Source organism: Dipodomys ordii, unplaced genomic scaffold (assembly GCF_000151885.1).
Source record: "Dipodomys ordii isolate 6190 unplaced genomic scaffold, Dord_2.0 Scaffold1651, whole genome shotgun sequence".
NCBI lineage: Eukaryota > Metazoa > Chordata > Mammalia > Rodentia > Heteromyidae > Dipodomys > Dipodomys ordii.
This window is the reverse complement of record NW_012268867.1, coordinates 1,136-5,399: the sequence shown is the minus strand read 5'-3', so window position 1 is coordinate 5,399 and position 4,264 is coordinate 1,136. Positions and strand designations below refer to the sequence as shown.

Below are 4,264 nucleotides of genomic sequence, written 5' to 3'. Positions count from 1 at the left end.
GTGATTCCACTCCCCTCTCTCTGCCCCCCCGCCCCCCCCGTCCCCGCCCCTCCTCCCAGCGGACGCGGCTCTCCTTCCCAGTGGGCCAACTTTACGCCGAAATTTCTTTTCTGCCCTTTTTTGGGATGTTTCCCCGAGGGGAGGCGGAGCCGGGCTGGGCGGAGGAATGGGGGCTGCGGGGCGTCGGGAGCCCGGGGCGGACGTGGGTGTATGGGGGGGGGGAGATGAGGTCACCCCCCAATCCGAGACCGCACACGGCTCTGCGACCGGTCCTCGGGTTGGGAAGTCTGGGGCGCGGGGCGCCGGGCGGGTCTGTTTTCTGTCTTCCACCCCGGGGAGGGGGCGGAGGGCGTGGGAGCCCTGGGCGGAGGGGTGGGCGCGGAGGGCGCGGCGGGCTGCCTGGACCCGCCTGCTTCACGTACAGACCTGCGGACCCCGCACCCCATCGCTTTGTGTTCCCCAACCTCCGTGCACGGCCACGGGCCGCTTCCGCCAGTAGCCGGTGCTAGGTCCGGGTGGGGCGGGGTGGGGCGGATATTGGGCTCTCACCGCCCTCTATTAATACTGAGGGTCCTGCGTCTCATGAATTAGGTTCTTCGAAGTCGGCTTTGAGCCTGCCTTGTGCCGGGCTCCAGTTCCCAACCGACTCTTTAGTTCCCCAGCATCAGCTGCTTGCATTGGCATTGCTGCCAATGTGCTCTGTTGCTCCCCATCCCTTCCCCCCCCCCCACTCCTTAAAGCAAATAGGATCTAGAAATAGCTCCTCCCCGCTCTCCACTCAGCTTTGGAGACAAAAAAAAAAAAACAAAAAAACCCACATTTCTTAATATGGTATAGAAGGTCTTTTGTTTGGACTCCTGACTACCTCTCTCATTCATTTCATTCTCAGCCCTCACCCCCGTGCTCAGACTTGGACTTCATGCTACATTCATATTGAGCTACGTACAGGGGCTGGGAATTGCCATCGTTTTCTTAGAACTTTCATATTGTTTTTGTCTGTGCTGTTCCTGGGGCTTGAACTCAGGGCCTGGGCTTTGTTCCTTCTGCGCTACCACTTGAGCCGCAGTTCCACTGCCAGCTTTTTTTTTTTTTCCGTCTTCAGTTGATTGGACATAAGAGTCTCGTGGACCTTCCTGCCTGGGGTGGCTTTGAAGCTTGATCCTCAGATCTCAGCCTCCCAAGTAGCTGAGATTGCTGGCTTGAGCCATGGAGAGCCAGTAGGCTGAGCTTTCACATTTTATGCATTCTGTTCCCTCTCCCTAAGATGCCCTTCCCCTAGGTTGATTCCTGGTGGCCTTTATGACTCAGATCAAGTGTCAGCTTTTCTGGGAAGCCTGCCCTGGCCTCATCACCTCCTCACCCCTTGCACCTCATAGGTGCTTGTTCTTGGTGTAGATTATCATTCTTATCCTAACCCCTGGGGTACGCTTTTGAACCACCAGGTCCCCTCCACTGGTCTATGAGTCCTCCAGAACATGGACTAACCTTTTCAATTCTGAATCCCCAATGCCTAACACAGCACCAAGCTTTAGAGTGGTACTTAATTAACATTCGATATATGGTTTTACATTCTGAGCACACAAATACATTAGCATGTGGACCTAGAGGAAATTATGGTTTAGTGTTGCAGATATCAGATTTTTTTGGTTTCAGAACACCTTATATTCTTAAAAATATTGAAACTTTCAAATAGCTTTTATTGAAATGGGTCATACCCATGAATATTTGGCATATTAAAATGGAAATGGAGGCAATCTAACTATTAATGTATTTTGTAAAAACCTATTATATATATAAATGTTAATAAAAAATTTTGATCTGTTGGTTTCTGAAGTACTATGAGGAAAATCCAGTCTCACACAGATAAGTAGTTGGAAAAAAAAAAACACTTTTCAGTTAATTGTGGATATTCTTTGTTGCTACACCCATGCTTGTACAAAGGTTGTTTCTTAATAGTTGGGATATGGAACCTGAAACCATATCAATAGTCTTTTTCCTTCCTTCCTTCCTTCCTTCCTTCCTTCCTTTCTCTCTCTTCCTTTCTTTCCTCTCTCTCAATCTTTCTTTTTCTTTCTTGGTAGTACTGGCTAGTACTGGCTGTATTACTTAAACCACTCCTCCAGGATCCCCCTTCATCTTATACTATGCTACATTGAAATCCATTCATGTTACTGGATTTTTTTTTCTTTTTTTTGGGTCTGTTGTGGGGCCTGAACTCTGGGCCTGGGAGCTATCCCTGAGCTCTCAGCTCAATGCAAGCGCTCTACCACTTGAGCTACAGTGCCACTTCCGGTTTTCTAAGTGGTTTATTGGAGATAAGAGTCTCACTTCATGCCTAGACTGGCTTTGAACTGTGATCCTCAGATCTCAGCCGCCTGAGTAGCTAGGATTATAGGCATGAGCCACCGGTGCCTGGCTTGCTGGATTTTTGTTATTGTTGATAGTATTGGTGGGGCTTGAACTCTGGGCCTGGGCGCTGTCCCTCAGCTCTTCAGCTCAAGGCGAGCGCTATACCACTTGAGCTACAGTGCCACTTCCGGTTTTCTGGTGGTTTATTGGAGATAGGAGTCTCACTGTCTCTCCTTCCCGGGCTGGCTTTGAACCGCGATCCTCAGATCTCAGCCTCCTGAGTAGCTAGGATTACAGGCGTGAGCCACCAGCGCCCGGCCCTCCTTTAGTCTCTTCTAAGGAGTGCTCCAACTCATCAGGCTGGGTATTTTTCTTGGTAACTCATTAGGCTGGATATTTTGCTTGCTAACTGCTATCACCAGTTGTGCGATCAGTTATCTTAGGCTCAGATGTTTACATTTTATAGGCTATTCTTTTTTAGCAAAGCTACTTTTGAAGATTTGAATTTGGCTGGGGACTCTGTTTACATATTCTAAGTAGCTATGAAGAACAAAGTGTCCTGGTAGCCACAATGAGCAGTGGCAGCTGCTACCCTAGCAACAGAAGAATGACACTTGGTGAGGCTTAGACACTGGCCAGGGAGGCAGGGACAACAGGAGCATGGCCTTTTAGGCATAGCTCTCAGACTAGGATAATTTAGAAATCTGGGTGCAGGGAGGAGGAAGGGGCCTAATAGGGCAGATTGCTTATCTCCCCCACTGCCACTTCACATGACTATTTTGTGTCATTTTTGGGTGACACAAAATAGTTTTATTCTCCCCTACTGTCCTGGGAGGATCTCAAACCTCCTCACAAAGCCAGGCATCACAAAGCTAGGTAGAATTATCTTTATTGGACCATGACCTGTTTGGGGCTTACAACCCTGCAGTCCCAGACATAGCTGGGGTGGAGGAAAAGTAGTATCAAATAGGGATGAGTTGAGAGCGGATGAGGCTGTGGGCGCTGGCTGGAAGCTGCTGGCAGGGCTGAGTGGGCTGGGTCCCTGACAGGTTCAGACTGAGGTACAGCAGCGTTAATAATACTCTCGGAGCGTTAATACTCTGGGAAAGGGCAGGCACTTAGAGGGCCTAGGGTATAAAAAGGCACTTGGAATCAGGGAGAGAATAGGGCATGTGCAGTGGGACTGGGCAGGGCCAGGCCCCGGGGTTTGGCAGGCACTTTGGGGAGTGCTGGGGTTGGGCAGGTAGGGCCCTGACAGCCCAGAAGGCTTTGGTAGTGGCAGGCACAGTCTCTGGGCTGGGTCTGCATTAAATAGAAGTGGCTTCCCTAGTGCTCATCTCGAAGCTCTGAAGGCAGGAACTTGTACTGCTGCTGCCGGATCTGGGCCAGCTTCTTCCGTGCCTCCTCCAGCTCTCGTTCCTTCCGAAGCATCTCTTCCTGTGCTGCAATGATCTGAGGAATGAAGGATGGAGACTCAACTAGCAAGTAAGGCATAAAGGGTGGGAGGCTGGGAGAGAGTGCAGACAATGGGTTTGGCCTCCTGACAGTGCCTTTCTGAGTGGCTCACCTGGGCAATGCCCCCAACCATCTTCTCCTTCACCACCACTGTTTCATTCTCCTGGTCTTCAAAGGCTGCAGCTTTCTGGGCCGCCTTCACCAGGTTATCCGAGGCTCGCTTCACTGCGTTACCAGCAGCCTGAGTTAAGAAGCATGAGTTAAGAACTCAGAGTCGGGGCTGGGAAGGTGACTCAGTAGAGCGCTTGCCTTGAATGCATGGGGCCCTGGGTTTGATTCCTCAGCATCACATAAGCAGAAAAAGCCAAAAGTAGCGCTGTGGCTCAAATGGTAGAGCGCTAGCCTTGAGCTGAAAAGCTGAGGGACAGCGCCCAGGCCCAGGGTTCAGGCCCCACAACCG

At 50.8% G+C, this 4,264-nt stretch overlaps 1 long non-coding RNA gene across 1 annotated transcript in view; it reads right to left on the bottom strand.

The window, feature by feature from the left end:
- Positions 1 to 3,220: 3,220 nt before the first annotated feature.
- Positions 3,221 to 4,264, bottom strand: part of LOC106001991 — a 2,179-nt gene continuing 1,135 nt past the window's right edge. The window contains exons 2-3 of the long non-coding RNA XR_001175879.1: positions 3,917 to 4,045; positions 3,221 to 3,801 (exon numbers count right to left, since the gene is read on the bottom strand). This is a non-coding gene — a long non-coding RNA (uncharacterized LOC106001991). The remainder of the gene's footprint in view (positions 3,802 to 3,916; positions 4,046 to 4,264) is intronic.